Source organism: Gorilla gorilla, chromosome 5, assembly GCF_029281585.2.
Source record: "Gorilla gorilla gorilla isolate KB3781 chromosome 5, NHGRI_mGorGor1-v2.1_pri, whole genome shotgun sequence".
In the NCBI taxonomy this organism is placed as follows: Eukaryota; Metazoa; Chordata; class Mammalia; order Primates; family Hominidae; genus Gorilla; species Gorilla gorilla.
This window is the reverse complement of record NC_073229.2, coordinates 71223326-71248484: the sequence shown is the minus strand read 5'-3', so window position 1 is coordinate 71248484 and position 25159 is coordinate 71223326. Positions and strand designations below refer to the sequence as shown.

Below are 25159 nucleotides of genomic sequence, written 5' to 3'. Positions count from 1 at the left end.
AGTGAGTTCTAAAGAGGAGGAAGAGGAGGAAATATAGAGAAAAGGGGACTATGGGAATACAGGTTATTACAAGTGTAGAAGGCTGAATAATGGCTTCCCAAAGATATCAAGTCTTTAAAAAATTATTTTTTTTTTAGAGACAGGGTCTCACTGTGTTACCCAGGCTGGTCTTGAACTCCTGGGCTCAAGTGATCCTCCTGCCTTGGCTTCCCAAAGTGCTGTGATTATAGGCATGAGCCACCACACCCACACCCCAGAGATACCAAGTCTTAATCCATGGAACCTGCAAATGTTGTAATATAAGGAAAAACATCTTTGTATAAGAGGCACGATTAAGTTAAGGATCTTGAGATGAGATTATTTTGGTCTATCCAGGTGAGCTTTAAATCTAATCACAAGTGTCCTTAAAGAGAGAAGCAGAGGGAAATTAGACACGTGGAGGAGAAGGTGATGTGGAAATGGAGGCAGAGATTGGCATGATGCAACCACAAGCCAAGGAATGCTGGCTGCCACCAGAAGCCTCTGGAGGGAGGGTAGCTCTGCTGATACCTTGATTTCAGCCAAGTGAAAATGACATTGAACTTCGGGCTTCCAGAACTGTGAAAGGTAAATATCTGCTGTTTATAAGCCACCAAGTTTGTGATAATTTATGGCAGTCACAGGAAACTAATATAACAAGCAAATGCAATAATATATTTCTAGAGCGCGTACTGCATGTCAGATGCTTTTTTTTTTTTTTTGAGACAGAGTCTCACTCTGTCACCCAGGCTGGGGTGCAGTGGCATGACCTCGGCTCACTGCAACTTCCGCCTCCCGGGTTCAAGCAATTCTCCTGTCTCAGCCTCCTGAGTAGCTGGGATTACAAGCGCCCACCACCACACCCAGCTAATTTTTGTATTTTTAGTAGAGATGGGGTTTCACCATGTTGGCCAGGTTAGTCTCGAACTCCTGACCTCAAGTGATCCACCCGCCTTGGCTTCCCAAACTGCTGGGGTTACAGGTGTTAGCCACCGCACCTGGCCTGCCAGATGCTATTCTAAGTGCTCCACATATAGTGATTCATTTAATTCTTGTAACAACAAATGAAGTAGATACTGTTATTATCCTCATCCTCATTCTGTATATGGAAAAACCAAGGCTCAGAGAAGTTAGGTAACTTGACTCAGGTCACCACTGCTAGTAAATGCTATAGGTGGCATTCAAGGCCAGGCAGACCAGCTGCAGAATCCTTGTGCTTAACCACCAGGTAACACTGGCTTTGGACAGGAAGCAGCTGTAGTATGTGTAGGGGATACACATGAGGTTTGGGAGTGAAGCAGTGAGCAGCAAGAACAGGCTACAAGGGTCAGCAGGAGCAGACCATGGGATCTCACTGTCATCTAAAGATCCAGCTTGAGTGTGCTGCATCAGAATCACCCCCAAGAAATTATACACACCTAGACTGCTGAGCCCCACCCTGTTTCAGATTCAGTGAGGCTGAGGTGTGGCCTGAGAATTTGCATTTCTATCAATTGCCAGGTGATGCTGCTACTGCTGGTCCAGGGACCACACTTTGAGAACCACCATTCTTATTGTTGTTCTAGGTGATGAAAAGCTATTCAAGAGTTTCAAGCTGAGAATTAACACTGTTGGAACTGCACTTTAATAAATTACCTAAAGGCTATGTGGGAAACATGCAAAGGTGTCAGAAGCAAAAGCTCAATATTTAAAATAGGAAAAAAGTATAGCCATTCTGTTTCCAGAAGGAAGTAACAAGGAATTACTATTGTATGGTAACTCAGCTTGTAGCCTCTAGCATCTGTGAGATCTTAGGTAAATTACTAAACTTCTCCAAGCCTCAGCTGTCTCATCTATAAAGTGGAATTAGAATCATGAGGGTGAAATAAGCTAAAGAAAGTATAACACTTGCCATATAGTAAGCACCCATTATATAGAAGATGTTTTTATGTTTATTATTATATTATTAGGAGGGGCAGGGCAGAAGCTCCTCCCTCCAGGATGGAATACTTGATCTCTGAGGTTTTTTTTTTTTTTCATCTTAACACATGTATTTCAACATAACTATGCTTACAGGAATGTACTCATATTGGTCAGCAAAGTGTATATTAATTTGACTTATCCAAAGCAATTTGGACCAAAAAGTTGTACATGCATTTTGGGAGGCTGAGGTGGGAGGATTGCTTGAGCTCAGGGGTTTGATGCCAGACTGGGCAACATCATAAGACCCCGTCTCTATAAAAAGTTAAAAAAAATTTTTTAAATCATCTGGGCATGGTGGTGTGCACCTGTAGTCCCAGCAGCTCAGAAGGCTGGGCTGAGGATTGCCTGAGCTCAGAGTTTAAGGCTGCAGTGAGCTGTGATTACATCACTATACTCCGGCTGGGTGACAGAGCAAGACCCTGTGACAGAGCAAGACCCTGTCTCAGGAAAAAAAAATTGTACATGGTTTAAATTTTAAACAGAAAAAAACCACAAGACTCACAATCTGGATTTTTTTTTCTTTTTGTCTATTACAAATGTATGAAGGATCCTCCCTCAAATGCTGTAAGGCAGGCAGCAAAAACACGGAGAAATTTGCATTTAGTTTACTTTAGAAAAATAACATGTGATGCGCCGTAAAAGGCTAAAAATTGGAGCAAGAAAGCATCTTTGTCATATTTTAATGCCAGATTACACAAATCTAATAATTATAGTGTAGCCTTAGGGTGGAGGAGGGTATGTACACCTGTGAGACAAGTGCAGTAGCTGTGTACGTCGAGTTCATGTGGTATATAGCTTCTAAATCTATACTCTCTAAGAGTCAACTATTCCCTAAGTCTCAGATAACACTATCAGTCTGAAGGACATTTTGAAAAACACTGGATTCGATCATTTTCTAAGCATCAAGTTCTAAAATTATATGATTTTAAGTGAGCATTTTTCCTGACGAGTGAATTAGACTGATTTTTGCCAGATTTATAGAGGCAGGCATTGAATAATGTGCGTGGTCTTTCAAGGTGCTGGAAACGTTTTCTATGTTAGGCCATTAATCTTGATCACATTTCAATGAGACATGGAAAAAGTAGGTCTCGTCCTCCTTAAGTTTTAGATGAATAAGACACTGAAAGTCTACACCCAAGGTCGCTGAAGAAATCTGTTTCAGAGCTGCCACTAGATTCTGTGCCTCTGGAGATCTTTTCCAAAGGACTTCCTGTTAGATTGTGCTGATACCCTTAAATAAGAGAATTCATGTGGAGTTTCAATCAGGAGGAATCTGGTCAACCAGAGTATCACAAGACTCGGCAAATGTTTGTATTAAAAAACAAGCTAGGGGATAATCAGCTTTTTTCTTATTTGCCAATATACCAAGAAAAAAAGAATCTTATTTTTGTTTTACTTTACAGTTCCTTAAAAGACATTGAGTATTTTTTCATACAGTTATGGGCCATTTTAATTATCTCATTTGAATTGCCTATTCGAATCCTTTGTCTGTTTTTCTACACTTCTGTCTTCTTATTAAGGACATTAGTTCTGTGTTATATATTTTTGGAAAGCTTTTCCCATAGCCTGTTGCTGATATAAATGTGGTGTACTCTTTAATGTCCAGAGAGAATGTAGTTTCTTCATTTTGTCCCTTGTCCATCATTTTCACGAGGCCTACCTGCTGAAGAGAAGAGAAAACTAACTAAATGTCAAGCCAATTTACCCCTTAGCCTGATTTAGCAATTTAAACAGGCCCTTTAGGTAATGCTCATTTTTAGGGGATAATTGTTTAGTCAATCTTGTATGCACCCCACCACCACTATCTCCACTTTCACCACTACTTCTCCCAAGATCAGATTTGGTAGGTGAAAGAGGTGGGCTAATGTGAGCTCAGGAGACAGAGTGAAGGAGTGCTCAGGAATGTGCACAGTGCTCCAGGTCCTCACTAGCACCATCTGTAAAATAGCTGTCCTGGTGCTCATTGGGTGACCGTTGGCTCCATCCAAGCCACATGTATTCAGTAAGCATCTACCACTGGCATTCTGCAGCTGGTGACACCAAAGTCTATTTCTTCTCAGCTTGGTAAGAACCATAGCAGCCTCCCCACTCCCTTGGCTTCCTCTGGTCTTTGCTGAATTGCAGACTCCACTGAGCATCTGCCACATATTTCCTCTTTATAAATTTTCTTTATAAATTACCCAACCTCAAGTATTTCCTTATAGCAACACAAACCCATACATATATATTTATATACACATAAACACATATATATACAAATATAGGAATACATCTATACAAATATATATGGCCCTCTGGCCTAGGTGACCAACACTTAAGTGTTTGGTGCAGGGCCAACCCACCCACTTTATAGCAGGCTCCGATGGCTCTTAACTTGGTGTATCCACTTGGAGAAGCACAGGAATTCAGAAATACAATGACCTCTACCCAATCTGTCCCTCTCCTAATGTTGCTGCACACCACCATGTTAGGTGTGCAGCCTGGGCACACAACCCGGGCACACAACCCAGGCACAGCCATGTCCTCCACAACCCATGTAGGAAGTAAAGCAAGAGCTCTTCTGCCCTTATTCTCCTCAATTGATCTGACATGACTTCCTCTCTTAGGACATGTGTCCAATGATTTACTCTCCTACTATGTTGCCCAGTTCTTCTTCCCACAGTCCCCCAGGACTGGAAAGAGTGAATTTACCCTGGTTCTCCTTCTGTCTGGCTGGGAGTTCTCTAAGGTAAAATGCTATCATCTGTCTCTGATTCCTGTGCCTTGGTAACCTTGTTCCTTGTGGCAAAATCCTATCCTGAATGTCAGTTGCTGATTATTAATGCTGTCTTGGCAGAAACAATATGCTTCTACTGTTTTCTTTGAGTTCCTACCATTTTTTATGTTTAGCTCTTTAAGCCATATGAACTTTTGTATATTGTATGAATCAAGGATATAACTTTCTATTTTTCTCCATGGATAGCTACTTGCCACTGTACCGTTTACTGAATCCAAACCCCACTGATTTTTTATCACAGATGAATTTTCCATTAATACATTGATCTGTTTCTAGATTTGTTCCTCTAGCCCTGCAATATCATGGTAAGTAATTGTAGGGAATGTTCTGAGTCATTTTTCCTAAGTTGGGTTTTGTCCTTTGCCTGCTATATTCCTTTTCACCATATATATTTGTATGGATGTATTCCTATATTTGTATATATATGTGTGTGTATATATGTATGTATGTATATGTATGTCTGTTTTGTGTTGCTATAAAGAAATACTTGAGGCTGGGTAATTTATAAAGAAAAGAGGTTTATTTGACTCATAGTTCTGTAGGCTATACAAGAAGCATGGCTCTGGCATCTGCATCTGGTGAGGACCTCAGGCTGCGTCCATTCATGGCGGAAAGCAAAGGGGAGCCAATGTTTGCAGAGATCACATGGCAAGAGAAGAAGCGAAGAGAGATGGGGAGAGGTGCCATGCTCTCTTTAACAACCATCTCTTGTGGGAACCAATATTGTAAGAACTCACTCAATCATTCCCCTGCTGCCAGAGAAAGCATTAACCTGTTCATGCGGGGTCCACCCCCATGACCCAAACACCTACCATTAGGTCCCACCTCCAACATTGGGGATCTAATTTCAACATGAGATTTGGAGGGGAAAAACATCCAAACTATAGTAATGTATACACATATAGATGTAAGTGTGTGTGTCTATATCAGTCTTGCAAAATTTCCATGTGTTTTTTTCATTTTGCTAATGCTTGGAAGCTCTGCTAGATAATTCCATTTGTTCTTACATAATATGTGTGATTTCTTTATGTTCTTTTCACTATATTTAACAGTATTTTGCTTCCCTGAATCTACATATTAATAGCTGACTCTCATTTTCTATCATCTAAAGAATGATATTTGGGGTAGCGAAGGACAATTGTTCTCACCTGAGATTTTTGTACAGTTGTTATAGTATCTGGGTTCCACCTCCTCTTCTGGGATGTGGGTGACTGTCCTATTACAAGACTCTTTCACCTGCAGAGTGGGAAGGAGTGAAACAGCCTATTCCCACTGGCTTCACTTTAAAGTGAGTGGATGAGAGCCTGGGGTACCCTGAATGCCAGAATGAGAAGGACTTTATCGGGAATATCAAGTCCACACTAGCTGCCCCAGTTTATCCCTGTTGATTTGTTCTATTACTTAAGGAAAAATCCTTTCAATCCACTTTTGACCGAGGAATGAATACCCAGTTGCTGTTGAGGTTGATGAAGGAGAAAGGGTAGGTATGTGGAGCCACATAATCTGCATCTGAATCTTCAATCAGTCGCATTGATTTCCACCCCACCTGTCAACTCAGACTTTTGAATCTGGAAGTTCTATGTAGTCTGCTGGGTAGATCAACTGCCTCTTGTATTTATGTTAGTGTTAATTTCCTTGACTCATCTTTATTATTAAATATTTGCTTTCTGGGTGTGCCCTGCCTTGTTGTGGGCTTATACTTTTTTAAAAAAAATTTGTTTATCATCATTTCAATGGGAGTCTCAGTAGAAAGAGTAGATAAATGTTTGTGCTTAATTAACCACCTGAATTGAAAGCATTTCCCTCTGGTTTACACATTTGATAGTTCTTCAGAACTGTGGGTCTGTTCACGGTGTTCTTTTGGTTTCTGGCATTTGATGGAGATATCTATAGACATTGTAGATGTAGATATAGATACACTTTCCCCTGTGACTTCATAGAATGAACCCAAGGGGAAACTCATGTACGTTCAATCTATATTTTTTTTTTTTTTTTTTTTTAGATGGAGTTTCACTCTTTTGCTGGAGTGCAATGGCGCAATCTCGGCTCACCGCAACCTCCGCCTCCCGGCTTCAAGTGATTCTCCCACTCAGACTCCCAAATATCTGGGATTACAGGCATGCGCCACCACACCTGGCTAATTCTGTGTTTTTAGTAGAGACGGGGTTTCTCCATATTGGTCAGGCTGGTCTCGAACTCCCAACCTCAGGTGATCCGCCTGCTTGGCCTCCCAAAGTGCTGGGATTACAGGCGTGAGCCACCATGCCCAGCCTCAATCTGTGTCTTAATCCAGCCTCTCTAGCTATCTTTCATTAAGAAGCAACCCCCTCAGGATCTGTATTTCCGTGATTATGTTTTAGGGACTAATTGAGCCTGCGACACACCTTCTTTCTTGACCTCAAGCTGGATTTCAATACCAATGATCTCAAGAACTGACTATTGGAAGGAGACTCCCTGACACCTCTGACCACCCCAGGAATCATGTAGCTTGCAGCCTGTCACCACAAGCCTCCTGGTGGGAGTCAGGAGTGCATGGTATGAATAACAACACCTGCTGGAGATGGCACATATGCTTAAAGCTAACTTTCCCCATCAAACTTTCCTCCTCCACCAACATCACTGAAAGGACAGAATCCCATATCCTAGATGCTCCTTTGACACAAAAACCTGGAGAAATCACTGGGAGTAGTTCCTTCTTTCCTCTTGTTCAAACACTCACTCATCCCAAACCAAGTCTTCACCTTGAACCCAAATGCTAAATCAGGTTCCTCCTAATCTGGCAGTGTCTCTACCACATACACTAAATTCCAATAGAAGTATAGCCTGTTTTTGAAAGTAGGGTAAAAATAGATCCTATTTTTAGGATAAAAATAAATCAGGGTAAAAATATTTAAAAGCAACCTTTCTAATTACCATATTTTATAAAAGACACAGAGCAAGTGTGGAGATGCTTGTTTGTGAAGTGATGTGCAGATACTGATGAGGGGCAGGGCAGACCCCTTGCCCTTGCCTGGGCTCCAGGTCCACAGTATAGGGGTAAAAGCTCGAGCTCTGGGGTCAGACTGTAAGAATCTTGATCTGCTTCTTATTGTCTGGTTTTAGACAAGTCACTTAACTTCACTAAGCCTAAGCCTTAGTTTCTTCATTTGCGAAATGGAAGTAATAACAGTAACTGTCATTAAATTCTCACTCCACTCCTTACCCAAGAATTTATTTCAAATGGACAAAGCTGAATGTTTACCCAAAACAACTATAAAACCAGCAAAGTAACTACAGGTGAACATTTTAAATTCTTGAGAAAAGGAGGACTACACTAAGCGTTTCAGTTATTGATTAAGCAAAAACTTCATGGCTCAAAACAACCACCATATTTGTAACCACGATTCTGCAACTGGACTGGCCTCTAGTGGGAAGCATTTTGCTGGTGTTGCCAGTGGTCACTCAACTCAGGTGTGGAAATCTCAATGGTTTCATTCATATGTCTGGTGCCTCCACGAGGAGGGCTGGAAAAGCTGTGACCTAGTCAGATATGCCCCTCTTTCTCTCATAGCATGGAGTCTCAACATGTCTGGACCTCTTTAGATGTTGGCTCAAGTCTCGGTGATAGACCATTCCAAGAGGAGATGTTTCAACGTGTAAGTTTCAGTGTGTAAGTTTCAATGTGTAAGTGCTTATCAAGCTTTTTCCTTGCATCATGCTTTGCTAATTTCTGTTTGGCCAAAGAAAGCTTCATGGCCAAGTTGCAGTGGGAGGGGACCACAAAAGGGCATGGATGCTTGGAGGCATGATTCATTGGGAAACATTAATGTAACATTCTTCTACACTAAGGCAAGAAATGAAATAGAAAACCATTTTTTTTAAAAAAAACATGTATTTGACCACATGCATTTAAAAATTTGTCTTTGGAAAAACATTATTTAAATTGAATGAAGGAAATATATACATCTTTCATATGCAAAAAGTCTTACAAATTAATAAGAAAGCATTCAGTCAGAAAATTGGCAAAAGGCAAGAACAATTTCCAAAAGAAGAAAAATGAATTGCCAATAAGCATACAAAAATGTTTCAACCTAACTAGTAATCAAAGAAGCGTACATTTAAAATAATTATATTATTCCATTCCCACATTTCATTGGCAAAGATAATGTGGTAGATTATATTTTTTCCCAGTTATTCACTGCCCATTCCTTTTCAAGGATTATAACTCTCTGCTTCACTGAAATCAGCCTTTGCAGTATGACTTGCTCTGACCAGTGAAATGTAAGCAAGTGTGATATGTGTCATTTCTGAGCAGAGAATTTTTAAGAGTCATTCTGGAGTTTCATTATCCCTCTGCCTCCTTTGGCATCAGACTGAGGTGGGGCTGCTCCTTTAGTCTGAGCCCTGAGATCAATGGCACATGGAGAAGAGCTTAAGTCAATCTGCAGCTAACATATGTGAAAAGGAAAAAAGTGTTGGTTGTAAACCACTGCCATTTGCCAGGTCATTAGTTACTGCGGCATAATCTCACAAACACTGACTGACATAAATTACAGCGTTGGCAAGTTCATGAGGAAATGAGTATTCTTGTGACTGTTGGATGGAATAAAATTGGTCTAACCTTTCTAGAGGGCAATTTTTCAAGTGTATCACAGTTACAGTTAATTGTAACTTTTGACTCAGTAATATATCTCCTGGAAATTTATTCTAAGACCATACACATAGAAGTACACAAGATATATGCAAAAAGATTCTCACTGCAGCCTTAGTTATTGTGGAAAATAACCTAAATTATTTCTTCAGTACATATCTTATCTGTCTCCACAGGTTTTCTTAGCTGTCTCATTGACCCTGGTTCACTTTGTTTTACCTAAGCACTTGGTATGACTGACCTGCTAGGTGTAGACCTATAAAAATCTACCTCCTGGGGCCATCAGCTACACATTTACAGTCTCTGGTCCTTCCTGTCACTTCCAAATTTAGATAGAGAATCTCATTTCAGGACATGGGATGTGGTTTGGCAAGTGACTCCCAAAGATGCTGAGTGATGTGAGGGAGTAAACTTCCTCATGAGACAAAATTTGACCAGTGGAAGAAAGAAGTCAAAAGGAGGCAGCAGATAAATACCTTCCCCTTCTTTCCTTTAAAAGACTGTTCCAAGATAGGATTTCTCCATATGGCCTTTCTGAGCACATAGTGCCTGATCCAGGAAGTGCCCCCGCTAAGGAACAGACTTTGCCTCTGAGAGTGTCATCAGGAAGCAAAACACATTGCATGGTGTTGCTCCTTCTCTGCCACTATTTCCTGTATCTTTTCCTCCACTCTTGCTGCCCTAGAATTGCATGTCCCAGTTAAAATCTGGGCTTATACAAGTTGGTTTTGAAAGTTGGTTTTAAAAGTCAATTATGCCAACAGCAGCAATTTAAAATGGTGATGTACACCTATATTCACTAACTAGGAAAGAGCTGCAAGTCATAATTTTGGAGGCAAGGTACACTTGATTGCTTCTAGAAGGTAAGAGTTTGAATAGTTTTCATTCTTCTTTTAGTCAGTATGCATTTACTGTTGCACGTTCTCCAGTGAATATGTATTATAGTTATAAACAGAATAGTTTTTTAAGAGCACAAACAGTTTTTTACACTAAAATGTTGCCAAAGTTTTGACACTATATAATTTATTCTAATGAAGAAATTTTAATAAATAAATATATCAATGCTATGTCTACATGGAAGTAATTTTTACATGTGTAAATAGATCCATACATAGTGTACAAAGTACATAAGCCATTTTTGAGGGAACTTTTATCAAATTAATTTCTTTTATATTAGACTGTCTACTGACAAACTGCTTTGCTCAGCTTCCAGTTTCAGAAACAACATTTAATAATTGCTTATTCACAAAGAACAGCAGTCCCTTTATTCATTCAAAAATTTTTGGCTTACAGCCTTGTAGGCAGAGTTCACTGCACTATTTATAACTGTCCACACAAATTGGTCATAAAAGGATGGTATTTGGGGTTAGGTCATTCAGTTCCCTGCAGAATTCAGTAATAAACCTAGTAGCTACACTTAGAAATGCTACTTTATTATTTATATGTAGAGTTTTTTTCTATTTAAAGTACAACAGTTTATTTAAATCAGCAACTTATATTTGAGTAAAGCTTTTTTTCTGTTTCCAGCAGGTAGTTTACTTAATATTCATGTGCAATATGAAATAGAAAGATTCCTGTTCTTGGAAGAAAAATCTATTAGAATCAATTTTCCCTAGTCGCTGATATATATGGAGTTTCCGTGCTTGGGCAAGTCCTTGAAAACAAATGCAGAAACAAACTTTTAAATCCTTTATAAACCCCCATCATGTGGGAATGATAATATATAATTACCTCACTTGTTAAATAGCTCTATCTGTTCCTCAAAGGTTTATTTAAATACTGTTCTTTCATGAAAGGATGTTCTAAAACAAAAATAGGGGGAAGGAGGGGAAATAGAAGTGCTCAATAAACAGGTTTATTAAGGGAAATTTAAAATCTTCGTGGTTTCATATATTCTACTGTGGACTATGAATGATGGACTTCGGTCTCGAGGTTGAATTTGGTTTTTAATAGATGTAAATTCAAATATTTGGATTTTCTGGATCTAAAGCCAAAAACTTAAACAAATGAACATTTTAAAGTAATATTTGATTATTCTCTGAAAGAAAAGTAATTCTGCCTGTCTAATCCAGTAATTTACATAATTTAGTGATTTGCTTGTCGATAATGAACAAATTGCCCTTGCCCTAGTATATTACTGTAATGGTTCATTTTCATTAAGACGTCTGTGGCTGGGCACGGTGGCACATACCTGCAATCCCAGTACTTCAAGAGGCTGAGGCGGATGGATTGCTTGAGCTCAGGAGTTTGAGACCAGCCTGGACAATATGGCGAAATCCTGTCTCTAGAAAATACAAAAAATTATCCGCGCCTGGTGGCACGTGCCTGTAGTCCCAGCTACCCAGAAGGCTAAGTGGGAAGATCACTTGAGCCCGGGAGGTGGAGGTTGCAGTGAGCCAAGGTCGCGCCACTGCACTCCAGCCTAAGCAACAGAGTGAGACCCTGTCTCAAAAAAAAAAAAAAAAAAAAAAAAAAAAGATGTCTGCCAACTTTTCAAAAAAGAGGTAAAGCTTTTTTTCAACTGTGCAACCTAAATAGAAAAATGCAGAGTCAAATTTAAAAACACACTAAAAAAGAAAGGCTTGCCAAATTCTAGATTCAAATGAATTGGGAAATAGATGAGTCGATGGTTCATTACAGGTGTGGTACCAATGTACAGAAGTAGTCTGAAAAAGATAATTATGGAATAAGCCACAATTGACTCTGAAAGGCCACTTAGGGTAGAGCAGAGAGGATGAAATGATCATTAAAATCAATGGTTAAGGCAAAAAACATCATCTTCTACCACACATTTCCTACACCTGGTGCGGTATGTAGTCAGAAGGGGTATGTGGATAACAATGTGAAATATGGAATAAAGAAAATAATCATTATTTCAAGCCTAATACCGATGAAATCACTGGTGTTCCCTCACTCTCCCGGGAACTGGGTTCCAGAGTTTCTTACACATTCTTCTTGCAGTACTAAGTGCTCTGAAGCTCAGGGTTGTTGATGCGTGCTCCATACGGCCTGTTCTCTTCTCTGTCTCCCAGGCTCTGCCCATTGCCCAGTAGTGATAATACTAAGAAAAAGTTTTCCATCCCTTCATGGCCTCTGCAGCCCTCACTTCTTGTGATTGGAGTCAATCTTCCTGTTAACTTTGGTAGATTCTTCCTCATGTCATTACTGACATCCGTCTAGTCACTTCTAAGGATATTCTACTGCCCTCCTGAGGAAAAGAAAATTTTCTCCACAAGCATTTCAACACTTTTGTAAGGCCTCAGGCAAAAACTTGGCCCTATTTTGCTTGTTGCACCTGGTGCCACCAGATAGCGCTCTCCTTTTATTCTTCCCAGTCTACCATCGTCACCAGTTTACATGGTGCTTAGTCATACATCTGTCCATGGATTCATGAATAGCATTTTTCAGTGACCACCAGAGTCAGTAACTGTGCTCAGTCCTGGAAATTTAATGTCGAGCAAAGTCAAAACCAACCTCAGACCTTTTGGAACTTCCTTTCTAGGGAGAGGGGAGATATGGATCCAATAACCACCAAATGCATAATTATAAACTATGTTAAGTGTTGTGAAGGAAAGGCTCAGAAAGCTGTTAGAGCATATATGAGGATACTCATCCATCCTGGCAGAAATGAGGGGTTTGTTCCAGGGAAGGCTTCCCTAAGCAAGTAACATTCATGCTGATATCTGAGTTTTCTATGCAAAAAGAAGAAAGAAGGTTTCAGGCAGAAGCAAGAATATGTGTTAACTCCATGACACATTCAGTAATGAAAGAAGGTTAGTGTATAGGAGCTAAATACATCTGGAAACGTTGGGAGGTACTGAAAATCTACAAATTCTGGCCAGGAAGTTAAGAAACAAAGCTGTTCAGCACCCTCCTGATTTTCTCAAATATCTCAGTCCTGAAACTGTCAACTTTCTCCATTCTAAGAGGCCCAACTAGGGGAGTCCTTGCTAAGCAGAACCCCCACTACTCCAGACAGATAGTATTGTGACCACGAAATCAGCTTCCTTCTGGTAGAGTACATCATGAGCAACTCTAAAGTTGCAATGTGTAATCAGAAAGGATTCTGACAGCAAAGGGTGGTGCAGTATCCCAGACTGGCAAGATCAAAGAGCTGTTACTATTCCTAGCCTAAAAGAGAATGGAGGGGGGAAAAAAAGTAGTTTTTAGAACTGGTATAGGTTAACTGTGTGGGGAGGGCACTCGACAAGAGACACCACGTTTGATAAAAGAATCAGCCAATCTGTGATGGCCTCTTAGGGAGGCAACTGGGAAGAGAAAGAAACCAATCTCTCCTCCCACTCTCCAATCTCTTGTCACTGTTGGAACCCAACTGGAAGCCAGAGAGCAAGGACACCCACATGGGTCATTTTCCCAAGACATATAGCAGAATGTAAAATGGTGAACGGGCATACCCGATGGTAGTCAGGAGAGTTAAAGCATAGTGCCCAGTTTCAAATCTTGGAGGTGCCACTGAGAAGCGGTGTGGTCTTAGGAAGGTTAACTCATCTCTCCATGCTTCAATTTCCTCATCTTTAGAATGGAAATAATGCCAATAATACATTGGTTTGTTTTAGAGATTCATAAAGTGCTTAGAGTAGTGCCTGGCACATGACTAGTGCTTACAAATATTCTTAATTTTTCTCTTAATCCATTTTACAGAAGAAACTGCAATTTAAAGAAGATAAATGACTTATTCAAGATCTCATTGCCAGAAGGGGCATAATCAAACCCAGAATCCAGGCTTTCTGGTTCTTGTCCTAGCACTGTTCTCTTCCCCAAGCTGTCTCTTCCACGCCCTTCTCCAGAATCATCACCATAATTATTACTGAACTGACTAATTCAGTGAGCACATTCTAAATTTCTTTCTGTTTGTTGGTTTATGGAATATTCACACTTTAAAAAATTTATTTTTTAAATAGGAAACTATTCCTCCTCTTCTCTATAGCTTAATGCAAATAGAAACCTGAGCCCCTTCCTCACCCAGTTAACTTGGAATTATAGACCCTATCATGGTAAACGTGAGGTTGATGACAACGGGGCCTTTTTGGACTTCTCAGTGGAAAACTCTCAGCTGTAAAGTCAACTTGGGAGCCTCTTAGGTTTTCTCGTATACTCAAAGAAGAACTGAGGGATGACAGGTTAGATTTAACTAACTGAAATGCCTCAGAACAATTAATAACCCAAATAATTGGAATGGGTGGAACCAACCATCTTCTCGGTCTTAGGAAACATCCTACTAGAACTTCCAGATCTGAGACAAATATTCACAAGCTCACCCAGTGTTTATGTCAGTGGCCCTACCACACGATGAGACAACCAGGAATGAGATCTTAACTTTATCTTTGCCTCTGCTCTGTTGCTTGCTCCCCAAGTTCACCAGGTCACTAAGTCCTATATGTGTAAAGTAGCCAAGTAATTTATCATCTAAGTTAGGATGCTGTTGAGATAAGGGGGTAGTATTAACTATTACACTGGGAAAACAGGCACAAGCATGAACTCTCCTGGGCAAATTGGGACATATAATCATCCCAATCTTAGAGCACTTTGACTCCTATCACATCCTCCCTCATGACATACATGCTACTGTAAGAAAAAGTCTAGTTATATCCTTATATCTAACTGTACAGAACAGATTTATTGTTGTAATCATCATATAAAAACAATGTATTAAGACTTACATGTTTACCATTTTCTCAACCTTTTTTTTTTTTTTTTTTTTTTTTTAGATGGAGTCTCACTCTGTGGCCCAGGCTGGACTGCAGTGGTGTAATATCGGCTCACTGCAACCTCCGCCTCCTGGGCTCAAGCGATTCTCCTGCCTCAGCCTCCTGAGTAGCTGGGATTACAGGTGCACACCACCACATCTGGCTAATTTTTGTATTTTTAGTAGAGAAAGGGTTTCACTATCTTGGCCAGGCTGGTCTCGAACTCCTGACCTCAGGTTATCTGCCCACCTCGGCCTCCCAAAGTGCTGGCATTACAGGTGTGAGCCACTGCGCCCAGCCAAACAAAGACTTTACTGTTGAAATCTATTGTTATTTTATTTATTTATTTATTTAAAGCTGAGTTTCCACAAGAAGATCAAGTTATTTTGTGTCTGAACAAGTAATCTTTCAATCTCAAACTTTGCTGTTAAATCTTGAATGCAGATTGATAATGAGACTTGAAGAGTCACTAAATCCTGGCATAAGTCTCCAGTCTATGACTAAGGGGTAATAACAATACAAAATAATACATACTTGGGCTTGGGAGAGAAAGTATCTAGATTGTCAAAGCCTCCTCTTCTATGCACCCCATAATCCTTCTGTTGCCCTTTTACCCGTCTCAACTCTAATATTAGTATTCATTCTCTCTGATTCAAGGAATCTATCTTTGTGGGGCCAGGTGCGGTGGCTCACGCCTATAATCCCAGCACTTTGGGAGGCCGAGGTGGGCGGATCACAAGGTCAGGAGATCGAGACCATCCTGGCTAACAAGGTGAAACACCATCTCTACTAAAAATACAAAAAATTAACTGGGCGTGGTGGCAGACACCTAGTAGTCCCAGCTACCGGGGAGGCTGAGGCAGAAGAATGGCGTGAACCCAGGAGGCGGAGCTTGCAGTGAGCTGAGATCACGCCACTGCGCTCCAGCCTGGGAGACAGAGCGAGACTCCATCTCAAAAAAAAAAGAATTTATCTTTGTGGTAGTGCCATAGTCTTCGGGTAGAGAGAGCTGATGAAATTTAACTTCTGATTGTCTCAGGAAGCTGAGCTAAGTCAGTAATGAATGTGTACTTTGTAATTTTGTCTATTTGAACATTCACAACCTGCTGTTAGCCTTTTAAAAATCTCAGAAGTTTTAGGTTGAATAATATAAAACAAAAGCATCATAAAATTCACTAGAGAGAAAAAAATTGATTTTTTAACTTAGACTTTAAAAAGTAAAGTTAAAAGTATGTTTAAAGGAAGATTAGTGAATTGCTACAGTCACAGCTCAGTAACATTGGACTTGAACATCTACTGATAGTAAGTATTACGTTTAGCATTCATAAGAAGATTATGTCTATAGACCTCAACAGTTTCATGATGCTGCCAAATAAAAATATTTTAATTTGCCTTTCAATTTTCCACACTTAATAGAGTCACACGCTATAACATTCCTTATAGATCAAGGATGCAAACATTTTCAGGGTTTAAGCTACAGGATTAGGAGGATTAAGCTAAGGATTAGGAAGAAAGATCGTTACAATTCTCTGTCCTGTATGGGTTAACAATAAGCCTCAGCTTTTTTCTAACAATATTTGCTTTAGATAGAGATAATAGGAAGTCAAATAAATAAGTACTTCGAGGGCAGTACTTTGTGCCCAGTATGCTATCAGGAACCATGGACATTCGGAAAGAAGTCAAAGATGTCGTCCCTGCATTTAGGAAATGCACACACTTGTTGGAGAGTAAGAATGTATATTTCTGTATCTACGCAGCATTAAAAAGATCCACAGTGGGAGAGAGGAATATGGAAGCAAAATATTGGACAGAATGTGGTATTGACATAGATTCAACTACCTGTACCATAGACATTAGAAAGGGGAAAGCTAACTTTAGGCAGAAGTTAGTCACATAAGGCTTCATGGAGGAGGGGGGAGCCTTCAGACAAAAGTGGAATTTCTGGAGTTATATTAGAAAAGGGAAAGTGTTCCAGGGAGAGAATGGCACAAGCAAAGACACTAAAATAGTCCCTCCTTTATTAATCCATTCAGCAACCATTTAATGAGCACTTAGCTCATATGAAGACCAGTAACCAATATCTTCAAAGATGAAATGAAAGATGAAATCATGCTTCCTATCTTTATGGGAAAGGCTTAGGAGGAACTTCAATCTTATAATCAAGTACTATTCTGTAATCAGCTTTTGATGAGTATTTATTAAAAGAATGAGGCTTATCCTACTTTCCCAATGCATCTTCTTTCTTTCACATAATACCATCTATCCAGCTGACTCACATTCTTCTCTCTTTCATAAGACTGTTTCCCACTTGCTGCTCTCACTGCCCACAGTCATCAGCAACGTCAGCAGTTCACAGGGTGGGTGGGTGGGGGTTTCCAGAAACCCAGCTGGGATGTGTGGGTTAATAAAATCTGGAAGCAAGAGCTACCCGAGGACAGGCTAAGGAGTGATCATAGTTAGGAGCAGCCCAATAGCACTGTCATCTGGCAGCTGAGACAACAAATCATGGGAGAAAACAGGGATCATGACCTGCCGGCTGCTGTCAGCTGAAGCAAAGTGTAGGCAAATAGATCATATGCCATCCCCTGCCCTGAATCCTGAAGAGTTTCAGGTTCACATTCATTCTAAATGCAAGGCCAGCTCCAGAGAATATTGCAAAATGGGTTCTTAGTCATCAATGCCCTATTAACCTCTTGTTTGCTTCCCCTTTAGAGGCTCTTTTACTGTCCAATTGTGTATTTCATTTTTTCTTTTTCTTTTCTTTTTCCTTTTTTTTTTTTTTAAAGGGGCTTTGCTCTGTTGACCAGGGTGGAGTGCAGTGGTGCGATCATGGTTCACAGTATCCTCGACCTCCCAGGCTCAAGCAGTCCTCCCACCTCAGCCTCCTGAGTAGCTGTGACCACAGACACAAGCCACCATGCCTGGCTAATTTATTAATTTTTTTTGGTAGACATGGGGTCTCACTATGTTACCCAAGCTAGTCTTGAACTCCTGGGCTCAAGAGATCCTCTCACCTTGGCTCCCCAAAGTGCTGGGAGCATAGGCATGAGCCACAGCGTCTGGTCTCAATTGTCTGTTTCTTTAGACCAGCCATGAGTTTTCCAAAGCTTTGTTTCCAAGGTAGATAGGCCTTTTCTTTGCCCACACAGAGGCAGCTGATCATTCCTAGAGAAAATAATGCAATTAGAACGGTTGGTTTATGCCATGATCTGAATGTTCATGTCCCCCAACTTAAATTTGAATGCTGAGATCCTGACCCCCCGGGTGATAGAATTAAGAGATGGGGTCTTTAGGGGTTGATTAGGTCATAAGTGTGGAGCCCTCAAGAATGAGATTCATGCCCTTATGAAAGAGGCTCCTGCGAGTTCCCTTACCCCTCCTGCCAGGTGAAGACACAGGAAGCAGACAGCTGTCTATGAACAAGGAAGCAGGTTCTCACCAGACACCAAATCTGCTGACAGCTTGATCTTGCACTTCCAGCCTTCTGAACTGCGAGCAACAAATATTGGTTGTTTACGCCATCAGTCTATGGTGTTTTGTTATAGCAGAAATGGACTTAGCTGCCTTGTATCCATCAACACCCTCTACTACAATAGGAAAATAGAAGTCATCTTTCTTTCCACCATGAAATTTAAACATATCTGCATACATGTTCATTGTCTTAGTCCATTTTGTGCTAGTATAATAGCACAGACCTATAAAGAACAGAACTTATAAAGAACAGAAATCTATTTCTTACCATTCTGAAGGCTGAGAAGTCCAAGATCAAGGCACCAGCATCTGGTGAGGGCTGCTCTTGGCTTCCACAATGGCATTTTGAACACTGTGTCATCCAAAGAAGAGAAACACTGTGTCCTCACATGGCAGAAGACAGAAGGGACAGAGGACCAAACTCCTTCATAAAGGGCTTTTATAACAACATTAATCCATTCATGAAGGTGGAGCCCTTATGACCTAAATACCCCAAAGGCCGCAACTCCCAACAGTGTTGCACTGGGATTAAGTGTCAGCATTCAAATATATTCTAAAACCCTCATTTATAAAGCCTTCTCTTTTACTTAATAAAGATAAAGGTGAATTCTTCCAGTCAATGGTGAGAAGACAGAGTTATTTTATAAATGATTTTGGGAAACCAGGTAGCCATCTAAAAATAAAAGTAAAATTGTCTTAACCCCTCCCACTTGCACCAGGAAAATATACAATTGAATCAAAGATTTCAGGGTAAATAATGAAACTATAAATCAGTTCTAAGAAATCTCGAGAGAATTCTTTTAGAGTTGGAAAAACCTCTCTAATTATGACACAAAACTCAAGAACCATAAACAAAAAGATTTATAAATTTGACAATACGAAAATCAACCATTTCTACAAGGCCGAAGCTATCATAAACAAATTTCAAAGACAAACAGCAAACAGGGAAAATATATATGCAAGATATATTGGAAGCAAAGGGCTACTTTTCCTTATATAAAGAAAGCATGTATAACGTGTTAAAAAAATCAATAACTCAATTTTTTTTAAATGTACAACAATCCTCCCAATGACTCTTAACCAATAAAACATGTTTAATCTCACTCATAGCTAAAGAATGCAAATTAAAATAATCCTGAGCTACCAATTTTCACTTGTGAAATTAGGAAAGGTCAAAAATTTGATAATCTTCTGTGCTGATGAGGTTGTGGGGAAAGAGGCATTTTCATATTGCTGATGGGAATGTAATAGGTACAACTTCTATGAAGAGGAATTTAGCATTATTTACCAAAATCACAACTACTCCTACCCTCTGATCCAGAAAATTCTACATCTAAAAATTTATCTTACAGATTACATGTACACACACTTCCAAAATGTATAAGGTTATTCGTTGCAGCTCAGAAATGAAAAATATTAGAAATAAACATCATCTCTCTCAATAAGAGATAAATCAACAATGGCACACCCCACAAAGAAGTAAGACCTCTGCTCCTTCTCCACACAGCCTGTAAATATCAGCTGTCCTCCACACTCAGTCCTAGACCTTCTTCCATTCCTACTCTTGGTGGTCTCATCCATTGCCAGGGCTTTAAATATCTTCACAGAAATTATCTCATTCCAGAAACCTTATAATAATCTTTTTTGTCTTCCTATCCCTCGTTCTCTTCACTAAATGCTATTAAACTACCTCAAAATTACATTTTAATAGTAAAACAGCTTTATTCATGTATAACTGAAATAAACTGTACATAATTGTAGTACATTATCTGATAAGCTTTGACACAAGTATACATTCAAAACTACCACCATAATCAAGATAATAAACATCTCCATCACCTCCGAAAGTTTCCTAATGCTCCTTTGTAATCCCTCTGGCCCACCCCTCCCTACTCCCCAAACTAGCCACTGATATGCTTTCCATCATGACAGCTTAGTGTGTATTTTCTAGAATTTTATATATATAGAATCTTACAGTATAAACTCTTCTTTTCATTCTTCTTTCACTTACCATAATTATTTTCAGATTCATCTATGTTTTGTATATTATTAGTTCATTCCTTTCGTGACTGAGTAGTATTCCATTGCATGGAAATATCATAATTTGTTTAAATTCACCTATTGATAAACATTTGAATTCCTTTCATGTTTTCTCTATTATAAGTCAAACTGGTATGGTTGCAAACATGTATTTAATACATCCAGTTTCCTCCATTTAAAAAAGTTCTATGTTTCTTCCTCCTGTTTTTAACACCTTTGCTAACCAACCGCCATCTGTGAGTAGGTGTTAAGGGTTTCTTGACTGATCTTCTGCTTTCTATTCTTCATTCTACCCTACAACCATAGCTATCATTTTTTTAAAAAACATTAATGTTTGTCCTTTTTTGTTTAAAGTTCTTTAGTAACCACCACTTCCTCTACCTTGCCCCAGCCCAGTACTCTAAGGATGTAATCCAAACTTCATAGTCTAAAATGCCTTTTATATTATCTGGCCTCCCTCACTTTACCTAGCACTGCTGTCTTTCAAGCTTGTGCTTCCTGACCCACATAATCCTTTTCTCATTGCCTCAAAAGCTCCACTTTTTTTTTTCTACTCCAGGTATCCGTCACATGCTGTTCCTTCTTGGAATTCTCTTCCCCAGTTCATCTACTATCTTGCAACTTCTCCCATTCCTTAAGTTTCCAAGAAATCGGTAATGGATTACAAACATCTATCCAAATTTTCTGCCACTGTTGAAGAGGTAAGAGATGAGTTGACTCACTCAAGAAATGGAGCAAGGAGGCTGATCTAAGGAAGAAAAAAAATGAGCAAAGCCAAAAACTATGAACCCATGGTGATAATATCCAACGTATTTAGAGGCCAGTCCAGGAGGCTCATCAGTCTTTTCATAGCTAAAGACCACAGAAGTAATCAAAAGTAAAATATGTATGACACAAAACCATTGAGTTGATAAAAGACAGCCTTGAGCAAACATTAAAATATGAAATGGAAAAAAGATGAAAATTACTAGACAGATGACTACTAATATGGAATCTAGACAAAGGCGATCTAATATAAAAATAGTGGGTATTCTTAAATGTTAAAAGGCAAATAGTAAAAGAAAAGGTACTTAAAGATTTAATAACAAAAAGAGAACACAAAGCACTAGAAAAAATTTCCCAGGAAAATCTGATAAAGAATATTTAATGCTTACACATATCTTGAAATAAACTAAAAGCTTTAAGGACATCCATGTAGAAAAAGAAAAGCTCCTCTAAGTGTAAGGGCTGGGAGGGAGGTGCAGATGAGCCTGACCTCCAACACCTCAGCAGCAGCATTCAATGCCAGAAGACAATGGAGCTCTGCTTACAAAGTTCTGAGGAAAGGAAAGGGTAACTTTGTGTCCATCTAATTGTGCGTGAAACATAAAGGCAGGAAACAGACTCTAAAATAAGCAGCAATTCATGAAATTTAGTGCTCATGAATTATTTTTGAAAAAGCCATCCAACAACAAAACCCAGCAAGCCAATTGTTAAGTGAAAAATTAAAAACCCAGAAGTGGAAGGTTGGTCATTAAACACATTCAATGGCTTAAAGAAAAAGCAAAGCTGAGAATTATGGCTACAGGACAGAGCAAATTTATGAATCTTGATAATGAAAAAATAATAATACACTTAACAGAAATATGGTGTTGTAGGGGTAGGTTAGAAAGATGGTGCCATGTTGCTTACCTTCAGTGCAGGCAGATCCATAGATACTGCTTGAATTGAAGCATTTTGGTGATTGGGTTTTTTTTTTTTAAGTAAAAAAATCTTTTGAAATTTTAGAGTTATCTTCTAGGAAAATAAAATTGCTTGATGTGAAGAAACTTATTAATCTGAGATTGAGCAATTCTACCAATTTCATTAGCTTTTCTCCAGTTTAGTTCAAGTAAAGACAAATTTAATGCTTTTTGTTTTTTAAAAAAAGCATTTACAGTAGGTCCCATTTTTGTAGAATTATGTCTATGTGTGAATATGGGTACATACATAGAGAGATCACTAGGAACTAGGATGATGTTGCCAAATGTTATGACAATTATTTCTGGGCAGTTGATAGTGGGGATTTTGCTTGTTGGTTTTGTTTTTTAACTTTCTTCTATATACTCTTCCATAGCACTTTTTGTGATAAGCATGTATCAGTTTTATAAAACCAATACGTTTTGAATGGGTCCCTGACATCTGAGCTATTGCAGGGTATGGCTGAGGAGAGGGAATTTTACCAGAAGGCCCATTAAACATGGGTCTCATACTCATAAAGACCATAAGCTTAGATTTTTTATGCCCTCTCCAAATGAGTTCATACATGCTGTAATTGAAATATACTAATAGGATTAAACACTTCAATTATAGGGAGTTTTCTTCTTTTTAAAATTATAGCTGGAACTTCAAGATGTCCATTCTTCTTGAGAAGCCCTGCATACATTATTCAGAATTAAGAAATAATGATTTAATACATTGGGAAGGATATGGCTCAAAGGAGGGATCCTAGAGGCTTCCTTCCCCTTCCTAGATCACGCCCAGTTTAGAACTTTCTACCAGGTGAACACGCAGCCCTGACACTTCCTCCTACAGCTGCAAGGATTGAACAAAAGGCAACTAATTTTTATGCGCCATTTCTGGAACTAGCCCTAGTCATCCAACACACAGATCTCTTTGAATTATAATGCTCAGAGATTATTACTTGCTTATATTTGGCTCACTTTGGTCTGCCTTCTCTCTGATCTCATGACTCAGTTTCTAATCTCACTACTGAGTTTAGCAAATACTGCTTTTCTCACAACTAGATTCATAATTAGATTATCCATTTGTCTTTGGCTACCTGAACTCACATCATAACTGTGGGTTTCAGTTCCCACCTCTCCCCTGCCTCACTGCTTCTTTTTTTTTTTTAATTATACTTTAAGTTTTAGGGTACATGTGCACAATGTGCAGGTTAGTTATAGGTGGGAATTGAACAATGAGATCACTGCTTCTTAACATCTGGCTTGCTGCTAACCATATCTCATTCACCTGTAGTCATATGATACTGGAAAAGAAACCAAGAAAACAGTACGACTCGCTTGCTCATTAAAACTTCTGTGGCAATGAAGGGTGAAAAGGATTCATAAGAGTGTTGAGAAATTCTGGCAGGACCAATATCCAGAATGATGAAATTGAGCTCCTCATGGAAAGATAGTCCTGGAACTCACAGGCTCTCACTGCCCCTGAGATGTGGTAGAAATAGTCTTTAACTTGGAGTTAGAAGACCTTGGTTCTAATCCTAGCTCTGTGCTGGCAGAACTGCCCTACAAGTGAAATGAAAGGATGCTAAACAGTAACTCGAATCCTCACAAAGAAATAAAAAGCAGCAATAAGGGTAACTACACAGGTGACTTATAAAAGCATAAATGTGTGTTTGCTTGTAATTTTTCTGATTTAAGACAACTGCATAAAGTAATACTTATAAAACTATTGATGGGTTTATAACATATAAAGATGTAATTGGGCAATAATAGCATAATGGACTAGGGAGGAAAATGAGTAATAATGGGATAGAAAAAAAGAGAGAAAACAAATAAATAAAATTAAATTCTAGCTCTGCAAATTATGAGTTGCATAACCTCGAGCAATTTTTTACCCAACTTGAGTCTCAATGTTCTGCATACATAAGGTATAATATTTATCTTATCGTTAAGTAAGATGACATTTATTTTAAAAGGTTGTTGAGAGAATAAAGTGAAAACAGTGTTTCAGAAATATTTTGTACAATGATTTGCACAGGCACTCAATAAATGCTGGAACTACTGGGTAATGTATACTTGGTGGTTCAGTATATGACTTTCTCTACTTTTCTGCACATTAACATTTTTATAGTAAAAGAAAATTTAATTCCAGCTTCCTTCCTTTTATGATCTCTTCTTCCTTGACACTTGCAGGTTCAATCTATCATTTCACGAATGAACATGAAAGATGAGGACTTAATGCTAAATAACTAGATGGGTAGTCTCCACAAGAATTTTCTAAGGGGATACAAATAGATGAAACAGGAATTAGGAAGTTCTCAACTCCATTTTGCATAAAGATACGTCACATGATCTTGAGATGCAAAGATCCAGATTAACGCTGTAGAAAGAAAATAAATCTTGGGGCCCCCAGATTACTAAACTAAAGGGAAAAGTCAAGCTGGGAACTGTTTAGGGCAAACCTGCCTCCTACTCTACTCAAAGCCACCCTGTGCTCACTGAGATAAATGCATATCTGATTGCCTCCTTTGGGAGAGGCTAATCGGAAACTCAAAAGAATGAAACCATTTGTCTCTTGTCTACCTTTGACCTGGAAGCCCCCTCCCCTCTTCAAGTCTTCCTGTCTTTGCTTCAAGTTGTCCTGCATTTCCAGACAGAACCAATGCTCATCTTGCATGTGTCGATTGATGTTTCATGTCTCCCTAAAAAGTATACAACCAAACTGTGCTCTGACCACCTTGGGCACATGAAGTCAGAACCTCCTGAGGCCCTGTCACAGGCATGTGTCCTCAACATTGGCAAAATAAACTTTCTAAATTAATATTATTTGACCCAACAATCCCATTACTGG

The 25159-nt window shown here is 39.2% G+C and overlaps 1 long non-coding RNA gene across 1 annotated transcript in view; it reads right to left on the bottom strand.

Moving 5' to 3' along the window:
• The window catches only part of LOC129534351 (uncharacterized), a 75580-nt gene extending 56601 nt beyond the window's left edge, over positions 1 to 18979 (bottom strand). The window contains exon 1 of the long non-coding RNA XR_010134269.1: positions 18834 to 18979. This is a non-coding gene — a long non-coding RNA (uncharacterized lncRNA). The remainder of the gene's footprint in view (positions 1 to 18833) is intronic.
• Between the last annotated feature and the right edge of the window lie 6180 nt (positions 18980 to 25159).